Genomic DNA, 21,229 nt, shown 5'->3' with positions numbered 1-21,229 from the left:
ACACTTCTCCAAAGAAGACAGACAAATGGCTAACAGACACATGAAAAAATGTTCATCATCATTAGACATCAGGGAAATTCAGATCAAAACCACATTGAGATACCATCTTACACCAGTTAGAATGGCAAAAATTGACAAGGCAAGAAACAACAAATGTTGGAGAGGTTGTGGAGAAAGGGGAACCCTCCTACACCCTTGGTGGGAATGCAAGTTGATACAGCCACTTTGGAAAACAGTGTGGAGGTGCCTCAAAAAAATAAAAATAGAGCTACCCTATGACCCAGCAAATGCACTATTGGGTGTTTACCCCAAAGACACAGATGTAGTGAAAAGAAGGGCCATATGCACCCCAATGTTCATAGCAGCAGTGTCCGCAATAGCCAAACTGTGGAAACAGCCGAGATGTCCTTCAACAGACGAATGGATAAAGAAGATGTGGTCCATATATACAATGGAATATTACTCAGCCATCAGAAAGGATGAATACCCAACTTTTACATCAACATGGATGGGACTGGAGGAGATTATGCTAAATGAAATAAGTCAAGGAGAGAAAGTCAATTATCATATGGTTTCACTTATTTGTGGAACATAGGGAATAGCATGGGGGACATTAGGAGAAGGAAGGGAAAATGAAGGGGAGGAAATCGGAGGAGGAGATGAACCATGGGAGACTATGGACTCCAAGAAACAAACTGAGGGTTTTAGGGGGAACGGGGTTGGGCAGATGAGTTAGCCCAGTGATGGGTATTAAGGAGAGCATGCACTGCATGGAGCACTGGGTGTTATACGAAAACAATCAATCAAGGATCACTACATCAAAAACTAATGATGTATTATATGGTGACTAACATAACATAATACAATTAAAAAAAAAATAACAGGGTGAAAATAAATAAATAAATAAATGCATTTTAGCTGTTGGAGCAGAGTTACAACCACACCTTGGAGATACTGCAGCTTTGGTTTGCAGACCACTGCAACAAAGCGAATATCACAATGGAGTCAAATGAATTGCTTCTCCCAGTGCATATAAAGTTATATTTACACTATACTGTAGCCTATTCAGTGTGCAACAACATTATGTATAAATAAACAATGCATATACTTTAATTTAAAAATACTTCATTGCTAAAAAATGCTAACCATCATCTAAGCTTTCAGTGAGTTGTAATCACTGACCACAGTTCACCGTAATAAATGCAGTAATAATGAAAGTTTGAAATATTCCAAGAATTACCAAAATGTGGCACAGAAACATAAAGTGAACAAACATTGTTGGAAATATGGCACCGACATACTTGCTTGATGCAAAGTTGCCACAAAATTTCAATTTGTAAAAAATGTAATATCTGCAAAGCACAATAAAGCAAAGCATAGTAAAATGAAGTATGCCTGTATATATTTATATCATTCTCTTGAAAAGTACATCCTTTTTTTTTAAAGAACAAAAAATAAGGTGAAAACCTAAATACCATGCAAATTGATTTTCAAGTTATATGAGAATTTTTTTTAATAGAAATATTTAGAAGTTAAATCTTAAATTTCAAATTAGTAAAATGTTTCCTGGTTAAGATTTTCTTCTGTAAATATCACTTTACCAACCAGAGTCATGACAACCAATGTTGAAAAAATTCGATTTTTGCTGTTATTCTGCAAGTGGTTATATCTACCGAGTAGCACAGCTGTTTCACATTATTGTCTCCTAACGTGAAGACTCTCACATTTGATATACTGAAGAAATAGAAAATGAATACATCCAAGCTGACAGGTAATGAGCAACTATATATAAGTGAAAATGTATTTAAAACACCTGAACCTCAAACAATATTGTAATTATTTTTCATTACATTAAATTGAAAATTCATCAAAGTTCACGGCATCAGAAGTAATAACTCTTTCACCATATCATCAACTGCATCTTTTATCAGACTCTCTTTCAATCTTTATAATTTCCACGGTAGAAAATACTTCCACTTATCACTAAACCTCCTATCCAGACAGTGGCATGTCATTCCCAGTTCTCCTTGGGATCTGGACACGGCCATATTCATTCAAGATTAAGAGGAATCCTATTAGGAGACTAAGAATGTTGTAAATCAAAGACTAAAATTCAAATTGCCTAGGGTGACGAATGATGGTGTGAGAAAGGCACAGCTGGACAGCTGTCTTGGGCCTTTCAGGTTGTTTCCAGGATCCTTAACTTCTGCCTACTGAAATGGCTACTTCGTATCATCCCATAAATCCAGAAATACCATTCCTTCCAGGAACCTTCTTCTTAGACCCTTTAAAGGAGAACTGAGAGCATGGTCTGCCTTAAACCAATACCGTTCTGACTCTGCACTTCCATAATTATGCTTCACTGGAGTGTAAAGGAAAGAGAACAGGTTTTGGAGCCAGACTAAACCAAGTTGAGTCTGAATCCTTTTTTTTTTTTTTTTTCTCCAAGTCTGAATCCTAACTGTGCCGCTTACCAGTTTGGCAGCAAATGTTGGGCAATGTACTGAACTCCTCCAAGACATACTTTCCTCTTTGACAAAAATGTATTATCAGTTTGCAGAATTAGATGAGAATTGAACAGAATGTATTTTTAAAACATACTATGTCAGGTTTAACAGAGTAGATGCTGAGTAAATGGTAACTAGTATAATTTACTACTACATTGCCCTGTGTAATACAATAATCATTGATGCTGACAAACTTTACATTTCACTGTTTTATCTATATATTCTGTAAATATGGTCCATTTTAGATTTATAAATTCTTAGGAGACAGAAATTATAGCTCAACAGTTCTATGTAGCACCTAGCAATCAAGTTCTTAGTAAGGAAATGTACTTTCATAGTTTTCTATTTATATTTCTCTTCATTTGTATAATAGCCAAATACACGTAATGAAATACATGTGCCTTCTCAAATTGTCCAGCTTTAGAAGAGGATCTTTTCTCCATTATGGTGATTATTTTAAGGTTTCTAGAACAATGAAATTAACCAACATGTTATTAGTCTCTCTTCCATATTTCAATACCTGCCACAAAACTTGGTCATTAACTCACATTCTGAAAAGATTTTTCTCTCACTTTAAGTAGAATTGGTTATCAACAGTGAGTCAGTTCTTCATCTGCAGGGTCCAGCTCTTATTCAGAAAACACTGGTACTTATCAGAAAATGTTTCCTTTCTGATGACATTTTAATCAAATGTATCTCATGCTACGGATCTTGATATTTCAAACTTTCATAGTTTCTGACAAGTCTGCTGTGATTTCTATCTGATCCTGTGTCTCCCCCTCCCCAACCGGCTACCTTCAAGGTTTTCTCTTTATCTTTGACTATGATGTATCTAGGTGTGTTCTTTTTGTTATTTATCCTGCTTGGGGTTCTCTAAACATCTTGGATCTCTGACTGGATTTTCATGGTTTTTGGCAAATTCTCAGCCATTATGCCTTCAAACAGTTCTTCTCCCTTATTACCTCTCCCTTCTTTTTTGTGGAACTCCATTTGCCCCAACGTTCTTGGACACTCACGCTCTGTTTTGTCCCTGTCCCTACTTTTTTCTCCCCCTTTGTATTCAGTTTGGGTAATTTCTACTGACCTGCCTTCAAGTTCACTGAGCTCACATTCTTTCCTCAGCTGTGTCAAGTGTACTGATGAGCCCCTCAAAGGAATTCTTCTTATATAATATCATGGCTTTACTTCCTGCATTTCCATTTGAGTGTTTCTCATAGTTTCCATCTTCTGCTTCATCTACTCATGTATGTTGTCCACCTTTACCTTTAACAGAGTTATTTAAATTCCCATCTGATAGTTACTTTGAATTTATTCTAGATATTAGTTATTTTAAAGTCCCTGAATCTGACTCTATAGATTTCTTTACCTCTGAGCAAGGAGGCAGGGTTTTGTGCTGTTCCTGTGCAGCATCCAATCACCTCCTATAGGCCTGAAACATCGAGGAGGGCTCCCACCCTGCGCCCATGATTTCTCATGCATACCAGTGAAGGCTGACAGATAAGAGCCTACAAGTGAGTGCAAACTCCCCCTGTGTCAGGGCCCGCAGCTCTGTCAGACTGATAGGGCAGTCCACACTTGACCTCTGACAATTTGTTAAAATGTTCTCTGATTTTTCCTAACCCTTCTGCACAGGAGCCAGGCCTTCCAACATGCTTTGCCACAGGTGAGCCAGTCTGCAGCTCCTTGGATTCAGACGATTTCATGGGCCTATGACCTCAACGTTCTTAGCAGCTCAAGAAAAGTTAGGATTTTATCCTTTTCCTGTCGTTAACTTGGGAGCAGGGCTCTTTCCAGCTTTCCACGTGCCCAATGGTTTCAGACTTTCATCTGTAAGACCACTTAGCCTTTTAGTTTCCAAAGGAAAAAGAAAGGCAGAAAAGCTTTGTAAAGGGTGAACTACTATCCATCAAGTCAGGAATCAGACATCATTAAAGATTATCATGAAGAAACCTGCAATGCACCAGCAGGTGTGCTAAGACAGTTGATTTTAATACCGTCAAGTAGGCATCTATGAGTATCAGTTAGTGGGTTTTAGCCAAAAGACAGTTCACTCAACAAATATTTATTCATTGCCTGTCATGTGACAGGCAAAGCTGATATATCAGTAATTAAAACTGATAAAAATCCCAGTTCTCAAGGAACTTATATTCTAGGAGACCCTGTCATTATTATTTTTAAATTACCAATGGGGGGAAGAGGGGACACTTTTCATTATTCAGCTCCTATAGGCTTAAAGAATCAAGTGGCAGAGATTTAAAGCACGATCAAACTGTGCTGATGACAAGGCTGTGTACACATGCAATCTTTATACACTTTCAATTCATTTGTGAGTTTTTTTTACCTCATATTTAAATAAGAGCAAGTAGTCAACAGTGAATGAGGGTTAGATATGCATGTAATTCACATTCGTATGCTTTCAAAGGAATGAAATGGTAAAATACACAAATAGGTTATCTCAATGTATACCAAAAGCACCAACAATTATTCATCCACTCACCCCATAATTTCTTAGTATAAGGTGCCACTCTAGGAATCATGGGAAGAAGAAAGACAATATCATCTCCTGCCCCCCTCAAAAGAATGACAATTCAGATACCTGCTTCCCACGAGGAAGTTTGTGCTGTATGTTGTAGCTGTGTAACTTCAGGCTTTTAAATTTATTTTCATTTATTTATGTACCCCTCCAAATTCAATACTGCAATTCAAGTATACTGCCATTTGATGGTGAAAGTAACCCTTTGCAAAATTTGTTTTATTAATACTCTAACGGGGCACCTGGGTGGCACAGTTGCTTGAACGTCAGATTCTTGATTTCGGCTCAGGTCATGATCTCAGGGTCATGAGACTGAGGCCCACGTGCTCAGCGCAGAGCCTACTGGAGTTTCTCTCCCTCTCTGTCTACCCCTCCCCACCCCATGCATGCTTGCTCACTCTCTCTCTCTCAAATAAATCTTGAAAAAAAATACTCTATAAGTTCCTCCCAAAAAAGGATTCGTAGTAGTAATAAAAATTCCAGTCACTATTAATTGGCATATAATTAATAGATGATTAAATTAGACATAGGGAAATGAAGGCAGGAAAATAAAATGAGGTCAGAATGGAAGTTAGGCACATAAACATACATGTCTCACACTTTCACTCATCTTCACATCTGGGTCATAAATAGCTCTAGTCAGAGAGAGAAACTCAATGAGGGGCCTATTCAAACTGCTATGAATACAGGTCTAGATCCTTTATCTGGGATTCCATAATCCAGAAAGGTCTGAAGACTGAAAGTTTTTCACAAATGGAAAACGTGGCCTGAACAAAAGTGAAGTCTGCAAAGTGTTAATCCCACTTTGTAAATACGCAGAAATACGAATTCCTTTGACTACAAGGTACTCTGTCAGAACCCGCTAGTTTTTTAAATTCAAAATATACAACATATAAACCATTTTACTTTTCTAAAATCCAGAATACACTCAATTCCAAAGTATGCAATCCCAAAGTTGTAGACAGAAACAATGAATCTCTGTGTGGCATATATTTTGCTTGAAATATGAAGTGAACTTTCTACTGAAAAGAAAACAGACGAAAAATAAAGTTTTTAATTCAAAGTGTTCCACAGGCAGTACTGTGTACTTCCTGAAGAGATTTATAAGCGTGTCATTAACAGTGGGTTAAATAATCAAATAAGTGAGAGACTCCTCCTACATTCTTCATTTTATATCTATGGAACCCAAGTGGGTCTGAAGTTACTTGGCCTCCACTGGATGCTGGCTGACTCCCATGTCCGTGTTTCCTGAGGGGAGGCCCTGCCTTGTGGTAGAAGATACAGCAATAAAAGCAGGTCAGGTTTGTCCGTGAGATTCCTCAAAATTAACTTCTTTCCTGGAGATTCCCAGATCAAATTAGCATATTAAAAGTTATGAGTAGTCCTACCTCCTACAGTACAGAAACCTTAATTAATTTCTACATTTATTTCCCAAAATTATTTGAGCATAAAACGTGCTTCCACACCATAAAACATCTTTATAGAATCAAGTGATTCAATATAAAGGACACTAGTTGGGAAATAATTTGCTAAGGAAATTAAATGTGAATTGTAAATACAAGAAAAATTATTATAAATAAAACTTCTTTAAAAATGCTCAAATACAGTTGTATCATTCTCACTAATGTTTACATTTCTCTCTGATCCTAAATTTACCCACTTTCTTCAGAAAGCTTCTTTTCAGCTCTTTAAATCCCATCTTGGCACTCTCCTCTCCAGAGGCCAGCAGACTCCCCAGGTTTTCTGGAAACTGGTCTCCAGGATGACCCGGCTGCTTCCTCACCCCCACCTGTTCAGTGCCTTGGTCAGAACGGTCCTTTCTAACTCATGCAAGCTGATGGAGCTAACGAAGGAAAATACACTAACGTGCTTTCCTTTACGACCAGGAAACAAACAGGCCAAGTTCCAAAGGGACACTTCTCTCTAGTCTCCTCACTGCAATGGCACGTCCCAAAGCTCCTCTGGCTTCTCTGCTCCAAACCACCTGCTGTTCTCCGCCAAGCCACAGACAGAAGACAGGCCAGCCACACACAACTTGAGGGCACACTGAAAATGCCAAATAATCCCAGCCCCACATCACATGTTTCTCCCCTGCAAAATTCTTCTTCTAAAGCAAAAAGAGGCAAATTTCCATTTTGTTCTTTTTCAGGTATGTCCTAGTTATCAATATTGTTTTCAAGGAGCCATCTCAGTTAAATACAATAGTGCATCTAGTTATACCCTTAACAAAGCTTAGCAATCTGCAACCTTACAAATGATCTTAGTATAGAGCTGTTCAGACATGGTTTTCTGAAGCAATCTATATCCCTCACCACGGGCAGACTATTTTGAACAAGGTGTGAGAACATGAATGCAGATTTAGTTCAAAATAGTATTTACTGAATGAACTTTACATGTCAGATAATTTATGCCCTAACCTGAGTTTCTTTTATAAAAACACCTGTAGTGTTCTTGGGTTTGGGGTTTTGTTTTTGGTGTTTTTTTTGTCTCTATAGAAGGCTGCTGGGTCTGAACTAGCCTTGGTTTGATGCTGGCTCACTCCTTTGTGCACTGAACAGAGGCTCTGCCCTTAGAGCTATAAAGGCAAGTCAGGTTTGTCAGGGAGACCCGCTGGGCTCATCTTTGCGAAGCATCCCACTGTATGCAAGGGACCCTACCAAGCTCCCAGGTAATACAACAATGAATCCTTCCTACTCCTGCTACCATGAACAGGAAAAAGAAAGTATGTTGAAACTAACAATGCAAGGGAAAATGTCCCAAGTACCACAAAAGAGTAGTGGAGGAAATTATAAGACAGCATATAAGACAGCAATTACTTAAAGTGTCTGAAAGGCAAATACTCTAACAATTAATTATGCTTCCTGTATTATTAGAGTGGTGGTATTTCTATTTCAAAGATTCACCCTAGCTATAAAATATAGAAAGACACTGTGGTTTTTACCCCCCACTGGTAAATAGGAAAATGGTAGAATTGTTGTTTCTACAACTGGAACGTAATATGCCAATAATGAACTACCGTGACCTAATTTATTTGAATAATCCAATACGAGGCAACCCTCTCACGTTCCCTCGCTCTTTGGGAGCTTTGTAAACTACAGGGCCCCGGCCTCAGTCTCAGAGTCTGGTAGGCTCCACTGCCCCACACCATGGTTCTGCTATGTGCAGAGTAGCAGTTCTTATTTCTAGTATTTAGTTCATTTATTCATCCTATATGATGCATCTATTGCTGCATCTGGTGGTTTTAGTTTAAGTTTCTGGAGCCCCAACCAGACTCTGAAGCATAGCCATCATGGTGTGAAAGGTCCCTTGAAAACAACCGAGGGACCGGAAGCCCCATCCTTCTCTTTGCACCCAAAGTACATGGCTGTGCTAGAGCCCGGTCCCAGCACTCAATTCTTCTTTTTCTTTTTTTAATGCCAGAACACAACTGTGGCTAAAAAGACAAAAGGGTAAACCATAAAACTGATCCTTTCTTCTGTCAAAAAGGTAAAGACTGGTTTCCTGCTTATAATTAAAATATGAATAATAAGGACAATAATTACCCACCTATATGAAGTCCAAAGCAAGTAAAGACCAGCAGCCTCAGCATCATCTGGAAGATTCTCGGAAATATAAAATCTTGGGTGTTCCATACCCACTGAGTCACAATCTACATTTTAACCAGATCCCCAGGTGATTTTATGCACGGTAAAGTTTGAGATGTCCCGGCTTAGAAAAACATAGGCATCACAAGTGCTTGAACAACAAAGGTGAGCAATATTAAATCATCCTGATTTTACAGGTAGAACTGTGGGAAGGTGGCACCATGCGAAAGACAGAGGACTGTGTCTGAGGTAAGGCAGCTTGGGTTTTCTGTGATGACTCACTTGCTTCAGGATGGCAGGCAAGTCTCTTGGTATCATGTTTTCTCAGTTGTAAAATGAGGATAAAAATACTACTGTAAGAAACTCATATAAAGATTCAATGTGGTAATAGTCACCTTGTGGAAAGGATTAACTAACTGGATGAAATTAGAGTCCCTGCATCTAACACGTCTTGTTAAGGGCTGTCATGGCTAGGGGGACCACACATGCAGGTGGGCCTCACAGTTCCAGGTTAGGATTATTGCTCCAGTATCATCAATAATAGCACCCCTCTTCCTTCCTAAAAGTGCTTTGGCTTGGACAATAGGTTACATCATTGTCCCGGTAACAACTAACTTCCTTGAGAGCTTCATATGAGTCAAACATGGCTAGTTGTGCAGAAGGTGTAAACACCTTCCCCAAAGGAAGGAAGGTGTTTACTGGATTCTGGGGATAGACACAAGCTATGCCATGGGTTGACCAAACACAGGAACAAAACTGTTAAAATAATAGCTTTTCTGTTATATTAAAAAAGCACATTTTTGGAAGGTTTCAGAATATCATCAAAAAATGCAAATGTTTTAGGGAACTTGGCATTACTTTAATTCTCTGAATGTTTCCCCATGAGCTCAACTTGTAAGCATGTAACCTCGTACATTTGCCAGACATTTTCTATCACTTCACAATCTCACCAGTCTAATTTAAATAATGTCTTGTTAAAAGTTTTGGCATCAAATTCTTCCAGAGCCAAGTCACTGTGATAAAATATTTTATTTATGGCAGTTTAGAAAATTTATTATGGTAAAAGCTGCATAAATATTAAAAGTTAAGACATTCTCTGGTACAAATCCTTGTTATGGTAATAAATTCAATTCTTTCCGAAGTGAAGAACCCCTACTATTGATATCCTTTTGGAACATGTTGGATTTAATGACATAGTTGAGACATGGTCATTCAGAACAAGAAAAGCCTTCAGAGGCAGAAAGCCGAACATCAAAGCTGTCCAGGCTACAAGTCAGCAGCTTCAATTTTGCAGCTTGATGCCATACCACCCCAAGCACTAAATCTCTGTGCGTGTCTATAATGGGAAAACAACTGGATTCAGCATGTATCAACTAGTCTGTTTTGCTATTTTCCCGTAATCCAGATGGCACATAATCAATATAATGAAAAAGCTGCCTAGTCCCAAAGAGACAAAAATCTCAGATCTAAATCCACAGGAAATAACATTGCTTTTAACTTCCATGACTTGTAGTGGTGTTTTCTGACAAACTAAGATGACATAAGAAAAAAAGAACCTTTAGAAATGTTTACATGTTATCACAGACTCACTGATGATTCAGAGAAACAGAAAGAAGTATTTTGACTTTTACAGAGTTCAGTTAAACATTTTAAGGTGTGATAAAAAAATTCCAATAATATCGTGTTCACAGTTTGCATACATAACTAAATTTGACAGACTAGAGTTTTTGAGGTAAATATGGAGGCATTAATTTTTAACTTCTAAATTTGCATTTTTATTTTATATAAAAGAGCAGAAAAGTCCCAGACAAGTTCAGTGACTGATCGGAGGTTGACTGTGTGTGCTGGAGGGGCCAGGGTCAGACCCGTCTCTGCCTCCCAGTTCAATGTTCTTGTCTAGACATAATTGAGAAGCATTAAAGCTGAAAATAAGAAAAGTTTCAAAACAACTTAAACCTGCCAAGACTAATCTAGTTCCAGTTGCACTATAATTTTTACCTTCAATCCTTGTTCATATCTCCTGAGAGAGAGTGACAAGAAAAGATTTATTACAAGTCTATCTGTCTCCTTGGAAATAGATCTTAAGCAATTTTAGCCTTGGGCTGACTTTCACAAACTAAGGGAACAAACAAAATCTTATAATGATGCAGCAGAGAACAGTTCTAAAATGAAAGCACTAGAATTCTACTGTTCTAAGAATAACACTTACAATGGAAATAGGTCTGTGATTTTCTGAGACCTACTGTAAAAGAAGTATAAACCATTTCCTACCATAGTAAAAACTGGAAAGAGAAAACATCCATATGTTATAATATTGATTTTAGCAACTGACAGAACTTTATGGAAGCTGTGATGTGAAACTAATAGGTCTATTAACAGATCACAGATAGAAACTAAGAGACCAACCCCCATGTTACTATTTTGTGACCTATGGGCAAATTACTTAACCTAAGTCAGTTTTTATAAAGTGTGGATAACCATGTACCTACTTCATTGCTAGATATGATTAAATGAGATAAATATATAAAATAATAAATGTTCATTCCTATTATTTATTGTTTGATAAATATTTTGTGAGAAAGAGCAACAAGCATTTTATGGGTGGCTAATGGACAAAATTGTACAAAAACTGTAGGTTCTCTCAAAAATCAAATGGCTATATTTTTCTTTTTTAAAAAGATTTTATTTATTCATTTGTGAGAGAGAGAGAGCACAAGCAAGCAGAGGGGCAGAAGGACAAACAGACTCCCCTCAGAGTGGGGAGCCTGACATGGAGCTTGATCCCCCGACCCTGAGATCATGACCTAAGCCAAAGCCAGATGCTCCCCTGACTGAGCAATCCAGCACCCCTATATTTTTTTTTTAAAGACTTTATCTTTAAGTCATCTCTATCCCCAACATGGGGCTCAAACTCACAAACCCAAGATCAAGTGTCGCATGCTCTATTGAGTGAGCCAGCCAGGCGTCCCTCATAGGACTATTTAATGATCAGCGATGTATCTAGGGTTGCAAAATTATCAGAAAAAAACAGACTTTAAGATGGAGCATTATAAAGATTATGAGAATACATGAGGAAGAAAGGAATCGTTCACTGGGAAAATTTAACATCTCTGTATGTTTATGCCTCTAAAAAAATATACTCAAAATACATGGAGTAAAAAAAGATAGAAAAATGTGTAAGGCAGTGAAAATACTGGGTATGATGCCATAATGATGGATACCTGCCATTATATATCTGTCCAGACTCACAGGATGTACAATGCCAAGAGTGAACTAATGTAAACTTTGGACTTGGGTGATGATGATATGTCAGTGCAGGTTCATCAACTGTAACAAACGTACCACCCTGCTGGGGGATGTTGATAAGGGGGGAGACTACACCTGTGTGGGGGCAGGGGTATATGGGAAATCTTTATACCATCTCCTCAGCATTGCTGTGAACCAAAAACTGCTCTAAATAAAGTCCTAATTAAAAAAAAGAAAAAACAAAAGGTAAAACTAAGGTGAAAAAATTATCTATCCATCATCCTGGAAGATGATTCCACGTCTTAATTTTTGCTAGTTCAAAAAATTAAAAAATCTAAACAACACAATTAAAAGATTGACTTAACAACAGACTTGTATGCAACCCCAGACCCAACGATTAGAAAACACACAATGTACTCAAGCAGAAACAAAAAACTGACAGCTCACTAAGCCATAAAATACCAACAACCTACAAAGAATCAATACTGGGTAGACTAATTAGATATTAATAAGAAAAAGTTAAATAACTCCTCTGCACAGTTTAAAACTTTTAAACTATATTCTAACAACTCAGGGATCAAAGGGGAAATTACAATGGAAATCAGCAACATTAGAAATATTTTCTATTAAAAGCATGGCATGCAACTAAAGCACTGCATCAGCACAATTTAAAATTATAGCATTAAAATTCAAACAGATATGTTAGGTAATACTGAAATTGAATTAGTTCAGTGTCCACCTTAATTGAGGGATACAAACAAAGAAGGAGGAAGGAGAGAATAATAATAAAAACAGAAACTAAGTGAACTAAAACAAACAAAATAAAGAGAATAAACAAAATGTGCATTAGTTCTTTGAAAATGCTAAAAAGACACACAAACTTCTGCCAAGATTAATAGAGTAAAAATGAGAGGTCGATATTAGGAATGAAAAGGATATAACTACACATTTAACAGGATTTGAAGGATAAAAGAATGCTATAAATAACTTTATGCCAATAAACCTGAAATCTTGGATTAAATGGGTAAATTTCTAGAAAATTATAACTTAGCAAAGCTTACTTAAGAAGAAAAGAAGGCCCAAAGACTCCTGGGACTATTAAGGAATTAGTCATTTAAAAAAATCTTCCCACAGAGAAAATAATAGACCCTGAATGATTTTATAGATGAATTCTGACAAAGTTTCAAGAAACCAATCATTACAAATTGTATAAAAGCACTTCTAAGGAACAGAAGGAAAAAAAAAAGGAGCATTCGGAAACTCATTTACAAAATGGTATGTTCTTAATAATAACAAAGCAAAGAACAAGAGGACAAAGAAAAATCACAAGCCAGGGGCTCCTGGGTGGCTCAGTCGGTTAAGCATCTGCCTTTGGCTCAGGTCATGATCCCAGGGTCCTGGGATCGAGTCCCGCATCAGGCTCCCTGCTCATCTGGGAGCCTGCCTCTCCCTCTCCCTCTGTTGCTCCCCCTGCTTGTGCTCTGACAAATAAATAAATAAAATCTTTAAAAAAAGAAAAAAAGAAAAATCACAAGCCGGTCTCTCATAAATACAGATGCAAAAGTCCTCTGTATAAAAACATTAGCAAACTGAAGCCAGTGCTGTGTTAAAAATAATAATAATTTAGGACTAAGCCTATCTAATCCTGCAATGCAAAAATGGTTTAACATTTAACATCAATGTTCACTACATTAAGAGATTAAAGGAAAAGAACAGCCCAATTACCTGAAAAGATGCACACACACACAAAATCTGATAAAACGCAATACCCACTAGTGATTAAAAAAAAAAAGTAACTAGAAATAGGAGGCAATTTCCTTTTCCTGAGATCTCCACCAAATCTACAACAAATATCTTTCTTTATGGTATGACAGTGAAAACATTTCCTTTAGAAATCAGGATAAAGGCAAATAATGCCCATACCATAGCTTCTATTCAACACTGTCCTGGAGATTCTGTTAAGTCAAATAAGGCAAGAAAGAGAAATAAAAAGTATAGGGGTTGAAAAGGAAAAATAAAATTGTCATTTTTGCAGCAGAAGTAACTGGTTAAAAAAAGGTTACAAATTCTACCAATAAGTTACTCAAAATAAAAAGAAAGTTTAGCAAAGTGTCTGGAAATAAAATCTATATACAAAAAAGGATAAATAGCTCCTTTAACACTAGCAACAAATAATTAGAAAATATAATTTAAAAAAATATACTATTTATAATAGTATCAAAAAGGTAGGGCATCTAAGACTAAGTGCAGCAAAAGTTGAGCCTTAGGAAAAAAATTTAAAATTTTATTAAAAGACTTAAAACACCTAACAAATGGAGAAATATATCACAGTCATGCATTGGAAGATCAATATGTAGAGATATCAGTTTTCTCCAAATTGATCTATAGATTTAATAATCCCAACCAAACTCTTCTGTTCTTTTATATATAGGTAAGTTAGTTCTAAATGTGTATGAATGAACACAAAAACCCAAGAATAGACAAGAAATTTTTGAAGAACAAATGAAGGAAGCCTTGGTGAAGCTGCTGTAATAAAACAGCATAGTATCAGGGCAAACAACATAAACAATGAAATAAAAGAAAAATCCCATAAACAGATTATTGCATATAATGGGTACATGCTTCATGATGGATCACTGGAGAAAGAATAAATGGTGCTGGGATGATGGCTATCCATAGAGAAGAAAGGAAATTGGATTCTACCTTATACTAAACACAGAAGTTACAACTTGATTATAGAGACCTAAAAATAAAAAGCATTAAAACTTTCAGAAGAAAACAGAAGAATATCTTTATGGCTTTTAAGGAAACAAATGTTTCTCAAATAAGATCTACAAAGTACTAACTATAAAAAAAAGATTGCTCAATTCAACAATGTTAAAATGAAGGAATTAAATCCATCAAAAGATAACATAAAGAAAGTGAAAAGACAAGCCATAAACTGAAACACAGGATTATTGTTCTAACACATCAAGAAGGGGGAGAAATCAGTAAGAAAAAAGTAAATCACCACATAGAAAAATGCACATAAGACAGACAGACACCTGACGGAAAACAAAAATGAACAATAAAAACATAAAAAGTTGTTCAACGTTAAAAGTAGCCAGGGAACACGGTTGCCAATTAAGGCCACAAGAGCATTGCATTTTTTAACTACAAAATTGGCAAAATCCAAACTCTGTCAATATCAGATGTTGATGAGGATGTGGTATGATGGAAACTACTGTTGGGAGGAGGGCAAATAAGTACAAATATTTTGAAAAGCAATTTGGCCTTATCACATAAACTTAAAAACACACATCCCCTAAAAATCCAGAATTCTAGTCTTCCACATGAATATAAAGGGTATAAAAATGCTCACAGAAGAATTGTGTGAACTAGTAAGAAACCGGAAGAAGCCATGTGCCCAATGAAAGGAGAATAACTTCAGAAATTATGGAATGTTACACTGAATTGGAAATAAATACACTGCAGCTATGTGCACCCCTGATGAACTTCAGGCATATAACTGGAAAAAGCAAATCACAGATTATAAACAGTATAATACCACTTTTGTACAGCTCAGATCAAAACTAAACACCAATATATTGCTTATGAATAAATAACTCATGTGGCAAAAAATATTTTTAAGCAAAAATTAGTAAGAATTCAGGGCTGTCCTTTTTTCCAGAGAGGAGCATATAGTAATGTTTTACTTTTTAAGTTGGATGGAGGTTTCACAGCTGTTCATCCTACAAATGTTATTTTGCAACATTAAGTATTAAATTAAAAGTTTATTACTTTCAGAGGCATTTCCTTTCTAATTACTCATGAGAAGAATCTACTGAACTGAAACCAGTTTCATTATAATCCCTATCCACTATTACCAGTACCATTGGTTTTTTTTCTGGAATGACATAGAACAATTACACTTTCTACTCTGACATGGCATCCTTCAGATATTATACAACACACTGCAGTTTCTTTTTTCTAGTCTTACACCATTCCTAGTATGAGATGGTTTCTAATTTTATACTAATGCAGCAGGCCACTCCTCAAATGTTTTCTAGCTCAAAAATGTTACTGCAGAACATGGCATCCCACACTGAACAAAAATACTCAAGTACGAACTGAAATACACTCGGTTTGCTGCCTGCTCCATATAATATGCAGAGGGGGTATTGTAGGAAAAAATGGAAACAATGCAAGTGTGTGTGGGGGGGGAGTAAGGGAGTTTAGAGATTATTGGTTGGAAACTATGGACAAAAGGGGACAGAGGCAGATAGTGCTGAAGGGAAATAGGGTTGTGTGATATTGTGATATAAGAAATATATATTTGATCTTCATCCCTGCCTGTATATTAACAATGAGAAAAACTCTGGATACTCCAAATAATCTAAGAGTCAGAGACAGCCTAGTTTCCTCATGCGAATATATAGGGATGAGAGTCAAGCATCAGGCTTTTAGACTACATTATGGAAGTGCTTAGCATTTTTACCTTTGGGATAGGGGCTAAGACTATCTTATTTCCTTGAATCCAGGAATGCAATAATTGTTAAAAAAGAAAAAAATATATATACTTGTGATTTTATAATAGATGGGGAGGGGGCCATTAAATAAATAAATAGATCGCTAACAAGAGATGTTTCAAAATTACTAAAATAAGAAAAAAAAAGTTTTATCATCTACTAAAATTAACTCAAAATGAATCAAAGACCTAAACATAAGACTTAAAAACTATAAAACTCTTAGAAAAAAACATACGGGAAAAGCTTCATAACATCACATCTGGCAATGATTTCATGGATAGGACACCAAAAGCACAGCCAACATAAGAAAAAACTGTACATTGAAGGACACAATCAACAGACTGAAAAGGCAACCCACAGAATGGGAGAAAATACTTGCAAATCATATATCTGATAAGGGATTAACATTAAGAATACATAAAGAACTCCTACAACCCCCAACCAAAAAAGCAGACAACCCAATTATAATATGAGCAAAAGACTTGAACTGACACTTCTTTGAAGATATCCAAATGGTCAAAAAGCGCATAAAAAGATGTTCAACATCACTAGTCATTAGGCAAATGAAAATCAAAACCACAATGAGACACGACCTCACGCCCATTAGGATGGCTACTATCAAAAAATCAGAAAATAACAAGTGTTGACGAGGATGTGGAGAAATTGGAACCTGTGCTCAACAGTGCACAAAGTAGGAATGTAAAATGATGCAGCCACTGTGGAGAACTCTATAGTGAGTGGTTCCTCAAAATATTGAAAATGGAATTTCTGTAAGATCCAGCAATCTCACTTCTTGGTATATATGCAAAGGAACTGAAAACAGAGACTCAAGCAGGTATTTTTAAACCCATGTTCCCAGAAGCATTATTCACAATAGTCAAAAGGCGGAAGCAACCCAAGCATCCATCAATGGATGAAGAGACACACAAAATGTAACCTATGCATTTCAATGGAATGTTATTCAGCCTTTAAAAAGAAGGAAACTCTGAGTGAGGCTACAACATGATGAGCCTTAAAAACATTATGCCAAGTTACAAAAGGGCAAATACTGCAGGATTCCACTGATACGAGGTACCTGGAGTAGTTGAATTCATAGAGACAGAAGGTAGAAAGTTTGTTGCCAGGGGCCAGGGGAGAAGAACTGGGGAGTTGTTTAACAGAGACAGAACTTCAGTTTTGTAAGATGAAGAGAGTCCTAGAGATGGATGGTGAGGATGGGAGCAAAAAATAAGAATGTACTTCATACCACTGACTGGCACACTAAAACATGGTTCAGATGGTAACTTTTACAGTATTTTTAGTACAACTAAAAATAAGTTGCATCTTACAATGTTTAAGGGAGAATAAGGATCATGCTTCCAAAAGCGTGGGGCCACCTGCAGATAATTGTCCACTTACTGCGAGCAACTGGAAAGGGGTTAAGCTCAAGGTGGGAAGCAAGAAGCACTAAGAAGAGAAGTGAGACAGTAACCTTCAGTTCCTCAGATGGCACAGGTCCTTAACGTAGCCTGAGCCGTAAGGAGAGTGGTGGGGAAACCAGACTGTGGATTCAGGTTCAGTCTACCATGTCCAAAAACCTTGGTAGCCATGAGCCGCTACCAAGTCTGTACTCCTCCTCTACTTGAGTTATTAATTTTAAGATTAATTGACAAGAAACTCCACTTCAGCTTTGATGTTGTAGCTTGTCAAGACAGTTTTGAATCTGAAATGAGCACCTCTGGCATTTGTTATCTCTGACAGCTGTACAGCCCCTGCAAATCTGATAAGCATACTTCTCATTCCTTGACCACAAGGAATTCATTGGCTATGCCAAGCTCTAGCTCAGATAAAAAACTTGTAGGTGTTAATAAGTCACTGATATATTATCCTTACTCTGAGAGTTCTCTGGAATATACCACATGATGGAGAAAAAAAAAAAAAATCCTTTCCTAATATGTAGCAGAATAGGAAATGAAGCATAAAGATGCAACCCTGTTATTCTTATGGGCTTTAATGTCATTTATTTACAAAGCCTTGGATTTTAGGGAATTAACTCCTTGTCCTTAAGGCTAGAACTGCCCTTAAAATGAAATCATCTAGCCACTTGGTATCTTAATTAGTGACAAGAAGAGGCAAGCCCTTTGTGAAACTCAAGGCATTTACACGTTCCTTGCCTTCTGGCACTCTTTCTGTTCTCCATATGATCGCAAAATTATTTTAAATTCTTTAGAGACTGTGTCTGCAAGTCCCTTTAGCCCACTGGACATGGCTTGTGAGTCTGAAACTTGAATTAATTCAAAGCAGCTTACTGCTTCTTTCCTGTTTCATTTAGTTTGAAGTGCATTTTTGGATTTAATATTGTTTTCTTGAAACTCTCTTGTTCAAAAATGGCTCTTCTTCTGGAAGAATGCCATAATAAAATAAGAATTGTCCTCTTTTGGGACATTACACTATCCTCCAAGCAGTGGCTCTTGTCTTTCTTTGCTCTTTTGATTGTTCTGTAAATAGATAACATTTTTAAAACTGACTTTAGGCCAAGAGTTAACTTTTTAGCTTTAAGTATTACTCTTGAGAGGCTCATGGCGCGTTCCTTAGTAACTCTGACCTCTCTGTGTTCTCCTCACTGTTCAGATCCCCTTAGCAATCTAAGCTCCTCAGACAGCTTCTTTCCTGGTGATGCTGCTTCTTCAGATGCCTCCTGCTTTTCTCTCACGGGCCATACTTTAACCGCCAACTCTATGCCAATTACCCCCATAGGTTGCAGGTTCTATTTGATTCTGGATTTCAGAGTTGTATTACTAACGGCCCCATGGATACAGCCATGTGTCTTCCTTCCTCAAACTTGGACCTCTTCCAGAATTCTCTCTTCATAGAGCATCTATCTTTGATTCCCCTCTCTCACCTCTCTTATCCAACTAGCCTCAAATCCTTCCAATGAAGTCTCCAGTAGCTCCTGAACTCTGGTTCTCCAGGCCCCCCACAGCCAATGCCTTCATTCTGGCCCTCACCATCGCTTCACTACATATTTGCAAGCCTTCACTTAAGCCCTGCTCAGGGCTGCGCGAGGACACAAGTTCAAAGATGGAACCCAGGGAAGCTGTCTGCCAAAGGCTAAGAAAATGGGTTGGGGAAGAGTTGTTTGAGAGCCAGGAGGACCAGACACAACTCCCAAGAGGAAGTGTGATAGCAAGGTTCAAGTGTAGACACTGCCAAGAAAAATGAGTCAAGTCACAAACGGTGGTCTAGTAAATGAGCTGGGATTAAAAAGTGTGTAGGGGCAAGAGGACTGCAGAGACTGGGAGCGAATCCTAGAAACTAGAACATTCCAGTGTTTTTTTCTGTCTCCCCTTTCTCCTCCTTCTGCTCTTGCCACTACCAGCATCTTGCCCATGGTCTCAGATTTTTCCATGACTTTACAGGCTTTTCCTCTGGCTGGAATAACCTTGTCTTTAGCTCTGTCTTAGTTCCCCTGAGATTTAAAGACCTTGAGTGTTAGAATGTTGTCTCATTTACTCCTGGCTGTTTCTCAGATGCTGAGAACAGTGCCTGGTACATAATAAAAACTCAGTAACTACTTCCTGACTGAAGGACGTATGTATGTCCTTCTTGTTCTCCATAACTATATTTTAATGAGATGGAAAGAGGCCGCTGAGAGCTGACTGGCCCCCTTTACATATTTTTTCCAAACCTGGCTCCTCCAGCATGTCCTGCATGAAGCCTCTCCCGGCACCCCCGGCAAAGTTCACAGGGCTCTCCTTCACAGTCCTGTGCACCATGGGTGTAGCTCTGCCCCAACATGCGGCGTGCTCTGCTCCCCTACAACAGATGCAGGGGGGCAGGGGAGCAAGCACAAAAGGAGGGACTTAATCAGGTATTCCTGATCATTCCCAAACCCCAAAATGTGAACCCCTGGGCAGTTTGTGCTATTATTCGATGGCTTGTGTTTCTGTTATTGGCCGGGTTATCTCTGCGGTTTAATGGACACCTGGACAATTGATCACCAATATCTCAATTCTGTCACCTTAATAACAGATAGATTATGATGAAGACCCAGTCAGATTAGTTAGCCAGAAACTCCTCTGTTATTCTACAGTTGACAAGAACAGTTAGATGAAATCAAGCCCAAAAATCAGAAATGACCAAATCACATTAGAAAAAGGGTCACACAAAAGGTGGGTTTGGTGCTTTTTCTGACTCCATCATTCCTTCATTTATAATTTCTTTTAGCACTTCTTATGTGCTGTGGGATTCTAAGTGCTAAGGATCCAAAGATGACTATAATTTCACACCTGCACTCAAGGAGGTACTGTCTAAGGGGGGAAACACTAACCTATGTGATATTATATAATCACAGTTCTCCGAGAAGGGAAAGAAGATCTTTCATAAAGTACATGTGGACAGTACACTGCACTATGTCGACAGTCATGGTTACGGCTAACTCGTTATAAGAGATCTCTCATTGTCTTCCTACTTTACAAAATTTTAAAATCTTTAAACTTCCACTCTAAATCCAACTATTGAAATCGAAACCCTAAAGCTGAGGAATTTTCAGACCTCTTGTGCAAGGCATGATGGGAAAATATGGCCAGGCCATTCAGTTTTACAAAACAACAGAAAATTTTAGACCAAGAGAACAAATACTCAGAAGCATAAACGGAAGAAGGAAGACCACTGGCTTTTTTGAAGTGAGGCAGGTTTGAAGGCCTGTTCTACAGAGTCCGCTCACTTCCCCTCTGGAAAACAGGAACGAAGCACTTCCCTCAGGGCATGGTGGTGAGGACTAAATGGGCGAGGACGTAGCATAGAATACAGAGCAGCTACCTGTCAACACTGTCATCCTACTGGCTGGCAAAAAAATAAAATAAAATAAAA

At 37.7% G+C, this 21,229-nt stretch overlaps 1 protein-coding gene across 3 annotated transcripts in view; it reads right to left on the bottom strand.

Moving 5' to 3' along the window:
- The window catches only part of MIPEP (mitochondrial intermediate peptidase), a 197,430-nt gene that overhangs the window by 100,285 nt on the left and 75,916 nt on the right, over window positions 1-21,229 (bottom strand). The gene's annotated exons all lie outside the window — the stretch shown is intronic.

The sequence above is a fragment of the Mirounga leonina genome, unplaced genomic scaffold (assembly GCF_011800145.1).
Source record: "Mirounga leonina isolate KUSES-001 unplaced genomic scaffold, KU_Mleo_1.0 Mir_127, whole genome shotgun sequence".
Classification (NCBI taxonomy): Eukaryota; Metazoa; Chordata; class Mammalia; order Carnivora; family Phocidae; genus Mirounga; species Mirounga leonina.
Note: the sequence above shows the minus strand (reverse complement) of the source record. Positions and strands in the feature narration are given on the sequence as shown.